Raw genomic sequence first — 20,803 nt, 5'->3', positions numbered from 1 at the left:
CATACCGTAATCCCTCTCTGCACCCCATACCTCCCTAAGACCATCACATACCTACTACATGCCACAACCCTGCGTACATCCTTCCATTCCTCCCAGAGATGCTCCACGCAGACAGGACATCATGTATAGACACAATGAACAGTAATGAACTGGAGAAAACATCATTGATTCGCTCTTTGTATCGGCTGAAACGCCTTCCGGAAAAATTACACTTCCTCTTCCCTTCCCATCGAATAAATCAATGATCTCTTAAAGGGACACAGATGCTTCTGTGGTAGAAGCCGATACTTCTCAGCGACCATAAAACTTCCTCCTTAATTGACCGGTCTGGGCTATAAATCCCGGCTAGTCACTAGTTCACTGCCCTTTATCCCATTGGATGTGACGGGACTGCAGTGCAGCACAGGCATCAATGCACCAGCAGGTTATAGGGTTATAGTAAGAGGAATGGAGGCTACCAGTAATGGCAGGATACCCGGTAATACTGACCTGCAGCCATGCGTGTAGTCCTGACCAGGTACCCTCTGCATGGCGGTGATATTATACTGTATGTTATCTATGTTGCCTCTGTGTAGTGTCCCCAACCTGGTCTGATGAATGCAAATTGAGTGGCTATGCATATAGTGTATATACTCCTGCTCACCACTGTGCACTATACAGGGTATTCATAAAGTATACACACTGCCACTCACTACTGTGCACTATACAAGCTATGCATACAGTGTATACACTGCCACTCACTACTGTCCACTATACAAGCTATGCATACAGTGTATACACTGCCACTCACTACTGTCCACTACAAAGGTTATCATATAGCTGCTGCTCACTACTGTGCACTATACAGGCAATGCATACAATATATACAATGCCGCTCACTACTGTGCACTATACAAGCTATGCATACAATGTATACACTGCCACTTACTACTGTACACTATACCGGGTATTCATGCCATGTATACAATGCCGCTCACTGCTGTCCACTACAAAGGCTATCAGAAAGCTGCTGCTGATCACTACTGTGCACCATACAGGCTATACATACAATATATACAATGTCACTCACTACTGTGCACAATACAGGCTATGCATACAATGTATACACTGCCGCTCATTACTGTGCACCATACAGGCTATATATACAATGTATACAATGTCACTCACTACTGTGCACCATACAGGCTATATATACAATGTATACACTGTCGCTCACTACTGTGCACCATACAGGCTATATATACAATGTATACACTGCCGCACACTACTGTGCACCATACAGGCTATATATACAATGTATACACTGCCGCACACTACTGTGCACCATACAGGCTATATATACAATGTATACACTGCCGCTCACTACTGTGCACCATACAGGCTATACATACAATATATACACTGCCGCTCACTACTGTGCACCATACAGGCTATACATACAATGTATACACTGCCGCTCACTACTGTGCACCATACAGGCTATACATACAATGTATACACTGCCGCTCACTACTGTGCACTATACAGGCTATGCATACAATGTATACACTACTGCTCACTATTGTGCACTATACAGGCTATGCATACAATGTAATACACTGCCGCTCACTACTGTGCACCATACAGGCTATACATACAATGTATACACTGCCGCTCACTACTGTGCACCATACAGGCTATATATACAATGTATACACTGCCGCTCACTACTGTGCACCATACAGGCTATACATACAATATATACAATGTCACTCACTACTGTGCACCATACAGGCTATACATACAATGTATACACTGCCGCTCACTACTGTGCACCATACAGGCTATACATACAATGTATACACTGCCGCTCACTACTGTGCACTATACAGGCTATGCATACAATGTATACACTACTGCTCACTATTGTGCACTATACAGGCTATGCATACAATGTATACACTGCCGCTCACTACTGTGCACCATACAGGCTATACATACAATGTATACACTGCCGCTCACTACTGTGCACTTTACAGGCTATATATACAATGTATACACTGCCACTTACTACTGTACACTATACAGGCAATGCATAGAATGTATACACTGCCACTCACTATTGTGCACTATACAGGCTATGCATACAATGTATACACTACTGCTCACTATTGTGCACTATACAGGCTATGCATACAATGTATACACTACTGCTCACTATTGTGCACTATACAGGTTATGTATACAATGTATACACTGCCGCTCAATACTGTGCACTTTAGAGGCAATGCATACACTGTATATACTGCTGCTCGCTACTGTGCACTATACAGGCTATGCATACAATGTATACACCACCACCCTCTCGTGCTGATATTAGAGTCTGATATTATATGGGGAGTCCCAATGGGGACAGTGACTGAAGCCATTACAGTCTATGTACAACGCAGCAGAATATGAAGGCGCCATATATGCAATGGGGGGGGGGGGATAAAGGTGAATGGTATACACAGAGTATCCCTCTAAGGGCTGGGATTCTGAGGGTTCTTCTCCTGTAATGTATACAAGGTCGTGTATTTATGAAAATGCCCTTGCGGCCGGCTTATGTAGGGCAGAGCGGTCAGCCATCGCTGCTCGGAATAAATCAGCATAAATCCTGCATCCGCCGCTGCCAGGTAAACAAACGTACATCGGGGAGATACAATGGGTAGAATACAAGGCACCCCTCTAATCACCTGAGCGAGCAGTCATATCCCTTTCATTCTCACATATATTGATTTGATTTATTGATTTTGATTCTTAAAGGGATACTCCAGTGAAAATATTTTTCTTTCAAATCAACTGGTTTCAGAAAGTTATATAGATTTGTGATTTACTTCTGTTTATAAATCTCAAGTCTTCCAGTACTTATCAGCTGGTGTATGTCCTGCAGGAAGTGGTGTATTCTTTCCAGTCTGACAGTGCTCTCTGCTGCCACCTCTGTCCATGACAGGAACAATCAACTGACACACACCTTACTCCTCAGCACCCAGGCGCTATAGGGGTCTATCAGCAGGTAAGATTGATCTAACCTGCTGACAGTTCCCCTTTAAGGCACATCAGTTACATACACCATAGATTTCAAGATGGAAATAAGCCTTTTAGGGTGCGTTCACACCTTGCGGATCCGCAGCAGAAAAACAGCTGCGGATCCGGTAAGTGTGAACGTACCCTTACACCTTCATTCCTCACTTTCACCACCAAGACCACCACCATAGACTCATATACGATGGTAACAGGGTTTTACAAAGATCACAGACTGAAATGTCCCTTGTAAGGCCCCCTTCACACGTCCGGAAAAACCACCCGGATTTCCTATCAGGAAATCCGGATGGATTTCCGGACCCATTTACTTTAATTAGGCACGGACACCCTTCCGGATTTTTCCGGAAGGGTGTCCGTTCCGGAAAAATGATCCGGAAAAAATAGGACATGTCCTATTTTTGTCCGGAATTCTGGCTCGGACGCCCCCATAGAAGTCTATGGGAGCGCCGGAATCACGGGCACTTTCCTGATGTACATCATGAAAGTGCCCGGGATTCCGGATCGATAGAGAGGCCGCCGGTACCCCCGCAACCACTGTCACCCTGCCGCCGCCCGATCATCACCCCGCACTGTCCGACATGCACCCCAGCCCCCGCCCGATCACCCCGCCGCGCCGTCCGACATCCCACCTGCGCCCGGTCATCACCCCGCACTGTCTGAGATTCCGCCGCCGCCCGATCATCACCCTGCACTGTCCGACATGACCCCCCCCCCCCCCACGCCTGATCACCGCGCCGTCCGCAGCCGCCACCAGAACTGCCCACATGACTCCTCAGGAGACCAGAACTGCCCACATGACTCCTCAGGAGACCAGAACTGCCCACATGACTCCTCAGGAGACCGGGACTGCCCACATGACTCCTCAGGAGACCAGGACTGCCCACATGACTCCTCAGGAGACCAGGACTGCCCACATGACTCCTCAGGAGACCAGGACCACCCACATGACTCCTCAGGAGACCAGGACCACCCACATGACTCCACAGGAGACCAGGACTGCCCACACGACTCCTCAGGAGACCAGGACTGCCCACATGACTCCTCAGTAGACCGGGACTGCCCACATGACTCCTCAGGAGACCAGGACTGCCCACATGGCTCCTCAGGAGACCAGGACTGCCCACATGACTCCTCAGGAGACCAGGACCACCCACATAACTCCTCAGGAGACCAGGACCACCCACCACATAACTCCTCAGGAGACCAGGACCACCCACCACATAATTCCTCAGGAGACCAGGACCTCCCACATGACTCCTCAGGAGACCAGGACCTCCCACATGACTCCTCAGAAGACAAGAACTGCGCAAATGACTCGTCATGACATCAGGACCACCTATATGACTCTATTATATTATAACTGATTTTTTTTCTTTCATCATGTAAGGGACAATTTGATTTGCAGAATCTCCATTAACACAGTGTATAACATTATGGTTGTGGTTTATGGGGTGTCATCATGCACATCATAAACAATGACATAATCCATAGCGCTCCTTCATAATCCCTGCCAGCATAGCGCTCCTCCATAATCCCTGCCAGCATATCACTCCTCCATAATCCCTGCCAGCATAGCACTCCTCCATAATCCCTGCCAGCATAGAGCTTCTCCATAATCCCTGCCAGCATAGCACTCCTCCATAAACCCTGCCAGCATAGCGCTCCTCCATAATCCCTGCCAGCATAGAGCTCCTCCATAATCCCTGCCAGCATAGCACTCCTCCATAAACCCTGCCAGCATAGCGCTCCTCCATAATCCCTGCCAGCATAGAGCTCCTCCATAATCCCTGCCAGCATAGCACTCCTCCATAAACCCTGCCAGCATAGCACTCCTCCATAATCCCTGCCAGCATAGCGCTCCTCCATAATCCCTGCCAGCATAGCGCTCCTCCATAATCCCTGCCAGCATAGCGCTCCTCCATAATCCCTGCCAGCATAGCGCTCCTCCATAATCCCTGCCAGCATAGAACTCCTCCATAATCCCTGCCAGCACAGCACTCCTCCATAATCCCTGCCAGCACAGCGCTCATCCATAATCCCTGCCAGCATAGCACTCCTCCATAATCCCTGCCAGGATAGCACTCCTCCATAATCCCTGCCATCATAGCGCTCCTCCATAATCCCTGCCAGCATAGCACTCCTCCATCATCTCTGCCAGCATAGCGCTCCTCCATAATCCCTGCCAGCATAGCACTCCTCCATCATCTCTGCCAGCATAGCACTCCTCCATAATCCCTGCCAGGATAGCACTCCTCCATAATCCCTGCCAGCATAGCGCTCCTCCATAATCCCTGGCAGCATAGCGCTCCTCCATAATCCCTGCCAGCATAGTGCTCCTCCATAATCCCTGCCAGCATAGCACTCCTCCATAATCCCTGCCAGCATAGCGCTCCTCCATAATCCCTGCCAGCATAGCACTCCTCCATCATCTCTGCCAGCATAGCGCTCCTCCATAATCCCTGCCAGCATAGCACTCCTCCATCATCTCTGCCAGCATAGCGCTCCTCCATAATCCCTGCCAGCATAGCACTCCTCCATCATCTCTGCCAGCATAGCACTCCTCCATAATCCCTGCCAGCATAGTGCTCCTCCATAATCCCTGGCAGCACAGCGCTCCTCCATAATCCCTGCCAGCATAGTGCTCCTCCATAATCCCTGCCAGCATAGCACTCCTCCATAATCCCTGCCAGCATAGCGCTCCTCCATAATCCCTGCCAGCATAGCACTCCTCCATCATCTCTGCCAGCATAGCGCTCCTCCATAATCCCTGCCAGCATAGCACTCCTCCATAATCCCTGCCATCATAGCGCTCCTCTATAATCTGTACCGCATAGCGCTCCTCCATAATCCCTGTCAGCATAGCGCTCCTCCATAATCCCTGCCAGCATAGCACTTCTCCATAATCCCTGCCAGCATAGCACTCCTCCATAATCCCTGCAAGCATAGCGCTCATCCATAATCCCTGCCAGCATAGTGCTCCTCCATAATCCCTGCCAGCATAGCACTCCTCCATAATCCCTGCCAGAATAGCACTCATCCATAATCCCTGCCAGAATAGCACTCCTCCATAATCCCTGCCAGAATAGCACTCCTCCATAATCCCTGCCAGCATAGCACTCCTCCATAATCCCTGCCAGCATAGCACTCCTCCATAAACCCTGCCAGCATAGCACTCCTCCATCATCCCTGTCAGCATAGCGCTTCTCCATAATCCCTGCCAGCATAGCACTCCCCCATAATCCCTGTCAGCATAGCGCTCCTCCATAATCCCTGCCAGCATAGCACTCCCCCATAATCCCTGCCAGCATAGCACTCCTCCATCATCCCTGTCAGCATAGCACTCCTCCATCATCCCTGTCAGCATAGCGCTCCTCAATAATCTGTGCCACACAGTGCCCTTCCATAAATTGTGTCACACAGTGCCCCACCATAAACTGTACCATATAGTGTCCCTCCATAAACTGTGCCACACAGTTCCCTTCAACCATAGAATCCAATGATAAAATTCTGTATTCCTGCAGCTGCTACTAGGGGCACTATAAACCCTGCCAATAAAGCCCCTCTATAAACTGTGCCAGAATAGCACCCCTACATTAACATCCCCTGCAGACTGATCCTCACAGACATCAGTGCCATTATAGCGCCTCACATAACCAATACTGCCTGCGGAGTACCAAATGGCGCATTTAATTATGATTCAATGGTCAAAATCTGTCCGCCTGCAGCTGCCACTAGGGGGAGCTCACTACATATCATACTTCTACAGCTCCCCTTCTTTTGGGGAGGGGGTTCCCTATTTCCTTGGGAGAAGTAAAGTCAATGGTGCTAATCTGCAATACCACATGCAGCCCACGAACAAGAGAGGCGCTGTTTTCAGAACAGAGGAAAAAATGCTGCCCTTTTTTATAATCCTATACAAACCCTTGAAGGGAATAAAAGCTTGGCTCTGTATAGGAAGCGCCTTCACCATCCATCCCTCTATGTCTGCCTCAGATTCTCAGGCGTTCGCTTCTTTCTTTGCAGCAGACGGGTCTTGCTATGAAACTCCCGGCTTCCTCAGGCATCTTGTCAGCCACAATGCTGGTTATGGCAGATAAGTGACACGGTGTGACATCAGCTGCTGCCGGAGCCCGGGGAGGAGGTCATGTGACCGCGGCGCTCTCCAGAAGCCGTGGCTGATTACTATGATCCCTGGCAGTGAACGCTCCTTTGTCTCTTGTATTGTTATTTGCTGGTCTCATCCACACACTGAGGACGTTATCACAAGACAAAGAGCTTCACTAACCGAAGCGTCAGCTTCACACACCGGAAAGACAACACGACACGTTCTATGTATACACCGCGTATGGCGTCACAGATTTACTACCACATCAGTATCAGATCATCTATATCACAGGTGTCAAACTCGTGGCCCTCCAGCTGTTGCGGAACTACAACTCCCATCATGCCTGGACGGCTTTGGCTGGAGGGCTGCATTACAGTATTGTGGTTTTGGGTAATTTTGTAGCATAAGCTGTAATGTTTCTGTACATGAGGAGTGGGGCTATGTATGGCCATTATATAACTGATATCTGAGATATTTCTTCAGTTTTCTCCACCGCAGGCTTCATCTCTAATTTTCAGTCGTCTCTAAGCTAGTGGTTGTAGACAGGTCCCTATGATGTCTGCAAACACTGAACACAGAAGAGGAGACCCTGCTCCCCTATATCTCTATAGCACACACAGAAGAGAGGATCCTGCTCCCCTATATCTCTATAGCACACCCTTATAGGAGGAGATCCTGCTCCCCTATATCTCTATAGCACACACAGAAGAGAGGATCCTGCTCCCCTATATCTCTATAGCACACACAGAAGAGAGGATCCTGCTCCCCTATATCTCTATAAGACACCCTTATAGGAGGAGATCCTGCTTCCCTGTATCTCTATAAGACACCCTTATAGGAGGAGATCCTGCTTCCCTGTATCTCTATAAGACACCCTTATAGGAGGAGATCCTGCTCCCCTATATCTCTATAGCACACACAGAAGAGGAGATTCTGCTCCCCTATATCTCTATAGCACACACAGAAGAGGAGATCCTGCTCACCTATATCTCTATAGCACACCCTCAGAAGAGGAGATCCTGCTCCGCTCTATCTCAGTAGCACACACAGAAAAGAGGATCCTGCTGCCCTATATCTCTATAGCACACCGTCATAGGAGGAGATCCTGCTCGCCTATATCTCTATAAGACACCCTCAGAAGAGAGGATCCTGCTGCCCTATATGTTTATATACATCCTCAGAAGCAGGAGACTAGCTGCTATAATGTCTCCATATACTGTACTCCCCTACATCTCTACAGTGCACTCTCAGAAGCAGAACGCTAGCTGCTATGATGTCTTATACATTACACACAAAAGAGAGAATCCTCCTCCCCTATATCACTATAGCACACCCTCAGAAGAGGAGATCCTGCTCCCCTATATCTCTAAAGCACATCCTCAGAAGAGGAGCTCCTGCTCCCCTATATCTCTATAGCACACCCTCAGAGGAGGAGATCCCCTATATCTCTATAGCACACCCTCAGAGAAGGAGATCCTGCTCCCCTATATCTCTATAGCACACCCTCAGAGGAGGAAATCCCCTATATCTCTATAGCACACCTCAGAGGAGGAGATCCTGCTCCCCTATATCTCTATAGCACACACAGAAAAGAGGATCCTGCTCCCCTATATCTCTATAGCACACACAGAAGAGGAGATCCTGCTCCCCTATATCTCTATAGCACACCCTCAGAGGAGGAGATCCCCTATATCTCTATAGCACACCCTCAGAGAAGGAGATCCTGCTCCCCTATATCTCTATAGCACACCCTCAGAGGAGGAGATCCCCTATATCTCTATAGCACACCCTCAGAGGAGGAGATCCTGCTCCCCTATATCTCTATAGCACACCTCAGAGGAGGAGATCCTGCTCCCCTATATCTCTATAGCACACACAGAAGAGAGGAGATCCTGCTTCCCTATATCTCTATAGCACACACAGAAGAGAGGAGATCCTGCTCCCCTATATCTCTATAGCACACACAGAAGAGAGGATCCTGCTCCCCTATATCTCTATAGCACACACAGAAGAGGAGATTCTGCTCCCCTATATCTCTATAGCACACACAGAAGAGGAGATCCTGCTCCCCTATATCTTTATAGCACACCCTAAGAAGCAGAAGCAGCACGGAGGACCATGGTGATATTAAGCTATTTACATAACTCATACTAACCTCTATGGGAGTTACACAATTGCTCTCTTTATCATCACCTCCAGACACCATAAGCAGGCCAGCCAGACAGCAACAGGTTCCCAAGAGGGAATCGGCATTGAAATATGGGGGATTTTGTCTGATAAACCCTGTTCTTGAGGATAAGAGAAAGTGCACAGATATGAAGACAAGATGGCTGCCCCAAAGAGGATGAAAGTGAATAAAGTAAGAGAACCCTATCCGGTCACCATGGTGGCACACAAGGTTCACTCCTCTCCTGTGAAACCCTGTGTATGTGTCTCTGTGTCTCAGGTGCCATCTGCAGGCTGTCATTTTGCAAATTCCCGTAAGGTGGAAATTGAATATATCATATTGCTGGCAGCCATGTCCGTACAGGGAAGGGAGGGGTGGAGGACACAGATGTACCTGAGCACTATCTGGGAAGCCATATACTGTATACAGATAGAAGCAAATCAGAGGGACACAAACTGCCATGTTTTTTTCTATAAGAAGCCTTCATATGCCTATGTACAAAATCAGAGGAATATGCATACACTACTCATAGAAACATAGAAGCCTGTCTGCAGAAAAAGACCACTTGGTCCATCTAGTCGGCCAGTGGACACACCTGCCCTGTACACTGTAACACCACCACTAGATACACCTGTCCACACTTTAACACCACCACCACCACTAGACACACCTGCCCTGTACACTGTAACACCACCACTAGACACACCTGCCCACACTGTAACACCACCACTAGACACACCTGCCCTGTACACTACAACCACCACCACTAGATACACCTGCCCTGTACACTCTGTACACTGTAACACCACTACCACTGAATACACCTGCCCTGTACACTGTAACACCACCACTAGATACACCTGCCCTGTACACTGTAACACCACCACCACCACTAGAAACACCTGCCCTGTACACTACAACCACCACCACTAGATACACCTGCCCTGTACACTGTAACACCACCACCACCACCACCACTAGATACACCTGCCCTGTACACTGTAACAACACCACCACCACCACCACTAGATACACCTGCCCTGTACACTGTAACACCACCACCACCACTAGATACACCTGCCCTGTACACTGTAACACCACCACCACCACTAGATACACCTGCCCTGTACACTGTAACACCACCACCACCACTAGATACACCTGCCCTGTACACTGTAACACCACCACCACCACTAGATACACCTGCCCTGTACACTGTAACACCACCACCACCACTAGACACACCTGCCCTGTACACTACAACCACCACCACTAGATACACCTGCCCTGTACACTGTAACACCACCACCACCACCACTAGATACACCTGCCCTGTACACTGTAACACCACCACCACCACCACTAGATACACCTGCCCTGTACACTGTAACACCACCACCACCACTAGATACACCTGCCCTGTACACTGTAACACCGCCACCACCACTAGACACACCTGCCCTGTACACTGTAACACCACCACCAGACACACCTACCCACACTGTAACACCACCACTAGACACACCTGCCCTGTACACTGTAACACCACCACTAGACACACTTGCCCTGTACACTGTAACTCCACCAGTAGACACACCTGCCCTGTATACTGTAACACCACCACCACCACTAGACACACCTGCCCTGTACACTGTAACACCACCACCACCACTGGACACACCTGCCCTGTATACTGTAACACCACCACCACCACTAGACACACCTGCCCTGTACACTGTAACGCCACCACAGGACACACCTTTCAATCACTCTTCTGGCTGTAGGCAGCATTATGACTCGCGGCCACAAGAGGCCGCTCTCCCTCCACCCTCCAGCACTGCAGAGCACGAGTGACGTCATTCCTGTGCTCACAGAGCCTGATGACTGGTGAGTATGTATTTTTTTTTACTCCTCCATTGATGGTTTCCTGAAGCCTCCTAAAAGCCTTTCTGATCTGATCAGTGTTTCCTGCCACAGACATACGAAGGGGCCTTCATGACAGGAATGTTCTAGTTGGTCTTCTCAGGCATTTCATATTATATTATAGATCTGTACAGGAAACAGATGGCTGATTATCAGGTTTTCTGGATTATTGGATGTCGGATTAAAGGACTTTGCTGTAAAAGGAATACATAGGATACGTGACAGTGTTTTACAGTCGTACATTCACAGCGTATTCATTTTCTCCCTCTACGCCAGGAGCCACGGATTAGGAATCTTTTTTTTGTGAGAACGCAAATAGGTCAGAGAATCCATTAGTCTGGCATCGTGCTAATCCCGTAGAATATTATACCGTACTGGTAATAACGGGGATGTCTCATCTGAACAATCCTTTTCTGGATAAGGACTCGAAGTAGCCACACTCCTAGCAATGAACAGGCAATTGTCACTAAAACAGCGCCACCCTTGTCCTCAGGTTGTGAGCGGTATTACGACTCAATGTAAAGAGTTAGGGGCCATGAGATAAAACATCTGCAACGAGTTAGCGGTGAGTTTTCTCAGACATTGGGGATGTGCTGGCCCAAGCAGCAGTAACATTAAGCCATTAGAGGCCTCGGGATCGGGGCTCACTCGCTCTCAGCGTTAATCAATAATACATTTCTGTGTCAGTGTAAGTGGCGGCGCGGCAGAGAAAACGCACGGAGCTGATTAGACGATTTGCACATCTAAACTCAGCTAAAATTCTCCAGTCGTAGAACATGACACATCAAAGCGGCAAAACACGTTAAAAGAAAAGACGGGGCGGGGGAGGGGGAGGGGGAGCAAATATCTTGTATAAATGAGATGTTTAATATCATAAAACGTATGAGGAATTAAAGGTATACTCCGGGCAAAATAACAAAAAGCTCTGAACTACATATTGTTATCGACTGCGCCATTTTTTATTCGGTAAACCATGCCGTTAATTTGTCTTAAAGGGGAACTCGGGCTACACACACAAAAAATCTTTTAAATAAACTGGTTTCAGAAAGTGTTATGGATTTGTAATTTGTAAAGAATACACAGACTGGAAAGAATACATCAATTCCTGCAGGACATACAGCAGCTGATAAGTAATGAAAGACTGGAGATTTTTAATTAGAGGTAATTTAGAACCTGTTAAACTTTTTGAAAGAAAAAAAAAATCGTCGGAGTACCCCTTTAAGTGTTACATCCTCTACTTGCTTGTGCGCATGACACTTACTACTTCCGCTCCATTGGGGAAACTAATACTACACAAAGGAAGCCAATACTACATGGGGGAAGCTAATACTACACAGGGGAGGCCAATACTACATGGGGGAGGCTAATACTACACAGAGGAAGCCAATACTACATGGGGGAGGCTCATACTACACAGGGGAGGCTAATACTACATGGGGGAGGCTCATACTACACAGAGGAAGCCAATACTACATGGGGGAAGCTAATACTACACAGGGGAGGCTAATACTACATGGGGGAAGCTAATACTACACAGGGGAGGCCAATACTACATGGGGGAAGCTAATACTACACAGGGGAGGCCAATACTACATGGGGGAGGCTAATACTACACAGAGGAAGCCAATACTACATGGGGGAAGCTAATACTACACAGGGGAGGCTAATACTACACAGGGGAGGCCAATACTACATGGGGGAGGCTAATACTACACAGAGGAAGCCAATACTACATGGGGGAGGCTCATACTACACAGGGGAGGCTAATACTACATGGGGGAAGCTAATACTACACAGGGGAGGCTAATACTACATGGGGGAGGCTAATACTACATGGGGGAGGCTAATACTACACAGAGGAAGCCAATACTACATGGGGGAAGCTAATACTACACAGGGGAGGCTAATACTACATGGGGGAGGCTAATACTACACAGAGGAAGCCAATACTACATGGGGAAAGCTAATACTACACAGGGGAGGCTAATACTACATGGGGGAGGCTAATACTATACAGAGGAAGCCAATACTACATGGGGGAAGCTCATACTACATGGGGGAAACTAATGCTGCGTTTACACGGAACGATTATCGTTCGAATTTGCACGATAACTATTGAATTCGAACGATAATCGTACGTGTAAACGCAGCGAACGATCAAACGACGAGCGAGAAATCGTTCATTTTGATCTTACAACATGTTCTTAAATCGCCGTTCGTAAAAAAATTTGCAGATCGTTCCGTGTAAACAGTCGTTCACCGATTTAACCTATGTGCGAGATAGGATTAAGCGATTGCACAACGATCACAAAACGATTTTTCCGTACAATATACACAGGGGAGGCTAATACTAAACTGCGGAAGCTAAAACTACATGGGGGAACTAACAGTACATGGGGGATGCTACATGCTACTAGGGGAGGAGTTTTTACAATAAACGGGAGTAGTGAATTTTATGTAAATAAGTGGGTGGAGCCTTACCACTATGCTTGGAGAAGAGCTGCAAGAGCTCTTCTTCCCTTTGAGAACACATGTATGCTCGGTCGAGTTGAGTGTACGTATGTGTAAAAAAAGTCAAAAGAATATTCAATCTACAGCTATCCCTACCATACAGACAGCTTTACATATTCCTGCCCATCATCACTTAAGATTGGGAAAAAAGACCTTTGTGACTTGATGATTTTGTTTACGTCTAGGAGTCGATTTCCCGAGAGAGAGACGACACGTTAAGACGCGATGATCGATTAATTCTATTCAGGTTTCCGCTGTTTTTGGACTGTTTTCCCTGGATGTGGAGTGTAATGATACTGTGTGACCGGCTATTGATGCCTTTGTATCTGAGCAGCCTGACCACAGTACTATTATCTGATTATATCAGTCATGTGCAATTCGCCGCAGTCTTATGCTTATTAATCACTTCAAATTCTGCAGCTTAAAGGGGACTCCAGTGTCAAGTAAAAAAAACAAAACACAAAGTACAATGGTGTTATCTGCCCCAATTCTGAAATCATTACAATCCATTTATATGTAATATTCTCCCCTACCATATCCTCTCATTATTTTCTTGTCGAGTACTACAATTCCCAGAATGCATTGCTTTCCCTTATAAATCCACCATAGTCCTCCCACCTGCCTATTACCCTCCCACAGCACTCCTGCCACTTCCCTGCCAAGAGCTGTTGCAGAACATTTCAGGACACCACAGACTATTGCTCTGCAGTCAGTAAATCTTCAGCACATGCTGCATTCATTCCCTGTCTGCTCCTCAGTCTGTGGTATCATTCAAGGCAAGGCTGCATGCTTTAAAGGGTGCGTTCACACATACAGGATCTGCAGGAGATTTGATGGCCTAGAATTGATTTGCTTCAAATCTGCGCCATCAAATCTGCTGCAGATCCTGTACGTGTAAACGCACCCTAAGGGTGCGTTCACACGTACAGGATCTGCAGCAGATTTGATGGCGCAGATTCGAAGCTGCAGATTCAAAGCAAATTAATTCTGGGCCATCAAATCAGCTGCGGATCTGCTGCAGATTTAAATCTGCACCATCAAATATGCTGTCGATCTGCTGCAGATCCTATATGTGTGAACGCATAGAGCCTCCCTCTCATAATGGGAGTCTATGGGAGGCGCACGCTCCTGCTCTGTCCGCGCGGAGAGACGCTGTGAGAACAGCAGTGTGCGCCTCCCATAGACTCACATTATGAGAGGGTGCTTTCACACGTACAGGATCTGCAGTAGATCTGCAGCAGATTTGATGGCGCAGATTTGAATCTGCAGCAGATCCGCAGCAGATTTGATGGCCCCGAATTGATTTGCTTTGAATCTGCAGCTTCAAATCTGCTGCAGATCCTGTATGTGTGAACGCACCCTAAGGGTGTATTCACACCTGGGGTAGCTATATGCTATACAGATTATGCAATTATATACAGGAGGATACAGGATAGGAGCAGGAGCACACAAAGAGGTGTGCAACTCTTAGTGAATCAGGTCAGATGAATGGGGACAGGGCCTAATTTAAGAGAGGAGAGAGGAAGGAGATTGGTGGTTGGCACTGTTGCCTTAGGGCCCTATTCCACCGGACGATTATCATTTGCATAATCGTTAACGATTAACGATCTCAAACGACCGCTGTTGCGAAAGACCTGAAAACGTTCACTCATTTCCATGGAACGATAATCGTTACTTATGATCGTAATTGCGATAGTTTTTTCTTCGCTATTTATTCGCTATTGCGTTCGTATCTATTGCGAACGACCGAACAATGTCTTAGGGTGGTATTACACGGATTGATTATCGTTCGAAAAATCGTTAAATCGTTCGGATTTGAACGATAATCATTTCGTGTAATAGCAGGCAACGATTAAACGACCAACGAGAAATCGGACCTATTTTTATCGTTTGATCATTCGCTAATCGTTCGCACATCGTTCGGTGGAATAAGAATTCACAGCTGAAACGTACGCAATAGCGACGACTAAACGACCGCAAGAACGATCATAAATAACGATCATCGTTTGGGGACTTGGGCGAACGATTTCGGGTCGTTTGCCTTAGCGGTCGTTTAAGATCGTTTATCGTTAATCGTCGCAAAATTGCTTGGTGTAATAGTACCCTTATTCAATGCGAACATTTTGCGAACGAGCAACGATAAAAATAGGTCCAGGTCTTATAAAGCGATCAATGATTTCTCGTTCGGTTGTTAATCGTTAACTGCATTTCAACCGAACGATTATCGTTTAGATTTGAACGATTTAACGATAATCTGAACGATAATCGTCCGGTGGAATAGGGCCCTTAATCCCACCAAGGACAACATTTGCAGGGTTTCCTCACACACTCCTAAAACATACAGACAGGGGAACTTGGAATCTACATTGAACCCTAATGGGGACAAGGACTGATTTAAAGGGGTACTCCATTCCTGCAGTATAATCTGTGTACGGCCGGGGAGTGGGTTGAAATAGAAGCTGGCGGTGACTTACCTCCCCAGTTCTAGCGGCGGCTCCCAGATCGCACCACCCTGTACCCCCATCCCGCGGCCGCTTCCTGGTTAGAGCTGCGCCATGAGACGTGAGGTCTCAAGGCAGATCTGCTATCCAGCGGCCGAGGCGGGACTCCGCTACGACCGCTGAATGGCAGAGTACCCCTTTAAGAGATAACAAGCTGTGTACAGCTCTGCAGACTAATGGTCCTTTTACACGGGACGATTGATCGTTCGTTTTTGCACGATAACTATTGGATTCGAACGATAATCGTACGTGTAAACGCAGAGAACGATCAAACGACGAGCAAACAATCGTTCATTTTGATCTTTCAACATGTTCTCAAATCATCGTTGATCGTTCGCAAAAAATTCGCAGATCGTTCCGTGTAAACATTCTTTCAGCGATTTCACCTATGTGTGAGATAGGCTTAAGCGATCGCAAAACGATCGCATAGCGAATTTTCCGTACAATGTATCGTTCCGTCTAAACGCTGATCGTTATAAAAAAACATCGTTCATTCAAAATCGTTAATCGTGCGATCGGGCGAATTATCGCACCGTGTAAAAGTACCATAAGTTGGAGCTATACAAATAAAGGAAGTATTATTAGCCATGTTGCTGCTGAGACACCACATTAAAAACGAACAACTTCCTGTCAGGGAAAAACATGCTGAAACCAGTACTACGAGTGGTAACACTATGGGGGAGATTTATCAAACTGGTGTAAAGTAGAATTGGCTCAGTTGCCCCTAGCAACCAATCAGATTCCACCTTTCATTCCTCACAGATTCTTTGAATAATGAAAGGTGGAATCTGATTGGTTGCTAGGGGCAACTGGGCCAATTCTACTTTACACCAGTTTGATAAATCTCCTACTAATGAGTAAGTGATATGTCTACCCCAATGATGATCCTGGTGCCCCCGGCTTTTTGCTGCGGTCGTTCTTTATCAGTGGGAGAAGCATGCGCACTACAGTTACACAGCGCATGCCGCTCTACAGGAGAAAGCCATCTCCTGCTGTAACAACAAGGGTGCGAACTGCCGCACAGGGGAGTTGTGAGGGATCATGGGTAATGTAGTTTATTGTAATGGAGGTGACTAGACCCACTATGGGAATTTCAGTTACTGATGGGAACTGAAAAAAAATATATATTTTTAGCTGTGGGGGGAATTTATGATGATTTGGTTCCCTTTAGGGGTGGTTCAGCAAAAAATTAAAAAAAAACTTTCAAATTAACAGGTGCCAGAAAGTGCCACAGATTTGTAATTTACTTTTATTTAAAATCTCTAGTCTTCTAGTACTTCTCAGCTGCTGTACGCCCTGCAGGAAGTGGTGTGTTCTTTCCAATATATCGCAGTGATCTCTGCTGCCACCTCTGTCCATATCACGAACTGTCCAGAGCAGCAGCAAATCCCCATAGAAAACCTCTCCTGCTCTCCAGACTGGAAAGAATACATCACTTTCTGTAGGACGTACAGCAGGTGATAAGTACTGGAAGACTTGACATTTTTAATAGAAGTAAATTACAAATCTCTGGCACCAGTTGATTTAATTTTTATTTTTTTTATTTTTTGCTGAAGTACTTCCCCCTGTAAGACGTGTACAATCTTTTTCTGGAATACAATCATTGCAAATTTTTGCATAAATTCTGCAACTTTACTTCCTATTTTTTAAAGTAGAGATAAACATTGGCTTGAAGTGGAGGGGGGATGGGATGGATCTGGGATGGGTCAGGGATGGGATGGGTCTGGGATGGGTCTGGGATGGGTCTGGGATGGGTCTGGGATGGGTCTGGGATGGGTCTGGGATGGGATGGATCTGGGATGGGTCTGGATGGGTCTGGATGGGTCTGGGATGGGTCAGGATGGGTCTGGGATGGGTCTGGGATGGGTCTGGGATGGGATGGGTCTGGGATGGGGATGGGGATGGGTCTGGGATGGGGATGGGTCTGGGTCTGGGATGGGGATAGGTCTGGGATGCAGATTGGTCTAGGATGGGGATGGGTCTGGGATGGGTCTGAGTCTGGGCTGGGGATGGGTCTGGGATGCAGATTGGTCTGGGATGGGAATGGGTCTGGGATGGAGATGGGTCTGGGATGGAGATGGGTCTGGGATGGGGATGGGATGGGGATGGGTCAGGTATGGAGATGGGATGGGGATGGGTCAGGGATGGGTCGGGGATGGGTCGGGGATGGGTCTGGATGGGCCTGGATGGGTCTGGGATGGGATGGGGATGGGTCTGGGATGGGGATGGATGGGTCTGGGATGGGATGGGTCTGGGATGGGGATGGGTCTGGGATGGGGATGGGTCTGGTTCTGGGATGGGGATGGGTCTGGGATGGAGATGGGTCTGGGGTGGAGATGGGTCTGGGATGGGGATTGGTCTGGAATGGGGATGGGTCTGGGATGGGGATGGGTCTGGGATGCAGATTGGTCTGGGATGGGTCTGGGATGGGTCTGGGATGGGGATGGGTCTGGGATGCAGATTGGTCTGGGATGGGGATGGCTCTAGGATGGGGGTGGGTCTGGGATGGGGATGGGTCAGGTATGGGTCTGGGATGGGATGGGTCTGGGATGCAGATTGGTCTGGGATGGGGATGGGTCTGGGATGGGGATGGGATGGGTCAGGGATGGGACTGGGATGGGTCTGGGATGGGGATGGGTCTGGGATGGGGATGGATGGGTCTGGGATGGGGATGGGTCTGGGATGGCGATGGATCTGGGATGGCGATGGGTCTGGGATGGGTCTGGGTCTGGGTCTGGGATGGGGATGGGTCTGGGATGGAGATGGGTCTGGGATGGGGAAGGGATGGGGATTGGTCTGGGATGGGGATGGGTCTGGGTCTGGGATGGGGATGGGACTGGGATGGGACTGGGATGGAGATGGGTCTGGGATGGGGATGGGTCTGGGATGGGATGGGGATGGTTCTGGTCTGGGATGGGTCGGGGATGGGTCTGGTCTGGGATGGGTCTGGGATGGGTCTGGGATGGGGATGGGTCTGGGATGGGTCTGGGATGGGTCTGGGGTGGGTCTGGGATTGGGATGGGATGGAGATGGGTCTGGGATGGGGAAGGGGATGGGTCTGGGATGGGGATGGGATAGGCCAAACCTCTGGGACTTATCCAAGGAAAAACCATGAAGGGGCCTCAGCGGTCACCCAGCACTTTTGACTTCACTGAACTCAATGGAGAAAATAAATCTGCAGCATATTTGCATAATCGCATATTCGTAATATCCTGCAGCTTCTATAATTCTCGCCCACTTTTCTGCCACTGTAAACACTAATAACCCACACCCTGCGTGGCCTCCATCTTTAGGCCACGATTAGGCGGCAGTATTTTGGCCATTACCGTGCTGTAGTATCTATAAGGCCTATAAGGATAGAAGTAGATTTTCTCCGCAGGTTTCATGGTGAATAAGACGGCTATTTCCTCCCTCTCCTATAGGGTAAAGCACAGGCTATTAGTGGTTGTCACTACCCACAATTCCAAGGCCTCTCATTTCCTTTACTCATGGGATTATACTGAAGACTAGCTGAAACCATAGCAACAAATTGCACTAAACAGATAAAAACTCTAAGCTAATTGGTCGCTGCGGTCAAATACAAACTTTTCACCTTGGCGTAATATTAACCTTAACCGTGTCATGTCAGGAGGGAAGTACATTTACTTATACGGTGAATTTAGTTTATGGTAAAAAGTATTTGTCCCCTTCCTAACTTTCTCTGTCTTTGCGTACTCGTCATACTCAAATGTTTCAGATCATCAAAGTAGGACACACTGTCTTAGGCTATGTCCACACTTTGTAAGAGACCGGCCGTTCTGTGACCCAGCCGGGTCATGGAACGGCCGGTCTCTACCCGGATCATCTTTCCGGCCACAGGGTTCTGATGCGGGTGCATCAGCGCGCGCCTGCATCAGAACCTCCCGCAGCACACAATGAAGCAAGCAGCCAGAGCCGCTTGCTTCATTGTGTGAACTGACAGGGTTTCCTACGGCCGCAATTCATTTAACTGCGGCCGCAGAAAACTTACATGTCAGTTATTTGCGGCACCGCACGGGATCCCGGCCGGAGCGCATACGATGTGTATACGCTCCGGCCGGGATTCCATAGAAATGTAGGCAATGTTCCGATGGCAACAACGGCCGTACTTTTACGTAGTGTGAACATAGCCTTAGAGTGCGTTCACAAGTAACGGATCCGCTGCGGACCCCTGCTCTGTCCACTCTATGGGCAGACAAACTCACGAGTATTTCCGCAGCCCACCCCGTTAACACACACACACACACCCTCCGTGCCGCTTGCTTGCTTGCCTCGGGAGTTCCCGGCATATCCCGCTCAGCCAATCTGAACCTGAGCCTGAAAGCACTGCAATACCAGGTCAATGCCTGGAGAGGACAGAGCGAGCTCTTTTTACATCTCCCTGTCCCAAAAATTCATTTAATGTACGGTCCCCACTGCGGAATCCCGCTGTGCTCAGTATCCCGCAGTGAATGAATGGAACGGCGCACGCGCGTCCGCTCCCGCCGCTCTCCGCTCGAAGAAATGACATGTCCG

The 20,803-nt window shown here is 48.1% G+C and overlaps 1 protein-coding gene across 3 annotated transcripts in view; it reads right to left on the bottom strand.

Moving 5' to 3' along the window:
- Window positions 1–20,803, bottom strand: part of TTLL7 (tubulin tyrosine ligase like 7) — a 142,428-nt gene that overhangs the window by 112,963 nt on the left and 8,662 nt on the right. For 2 of the 3 annotated variants that reach the window (XM_069981483.1, XM_069981485.1), the window contains exon 1: window positions 17,145–17,219. The exons of the other annotated variant lie outside the window; for it this stretch is intronic. The gene's annotated coding sequence lies outside the window, so the exon portion shown is untranslated. Of the gene's footprint in view, window positions 1–17,144; window positions 17,220–20,803 lie in introns of those variants that run through there. 3 annotated transcript variants of the gene reach the window in all.

Source organism: Dendropsophus ebraccatus, chromosome 8 (genome assembly GCF_027789765.1).
Source record: "Dendropsophus ebraccatus isolate aDenEbr1 chromosome 8, aDenEbr1.pat, whole genome shotgun sequence".
Classification (NCBI taxonomy): Eukaryota; Metazoa; Chordata; class Amphibia; order Anura; family Hylidae; genus Dendropsophus; species Dendropsophus ebraccatus.
This window is presented reverse-complemented; position numbering and strand designations above follow the sequence as displayed.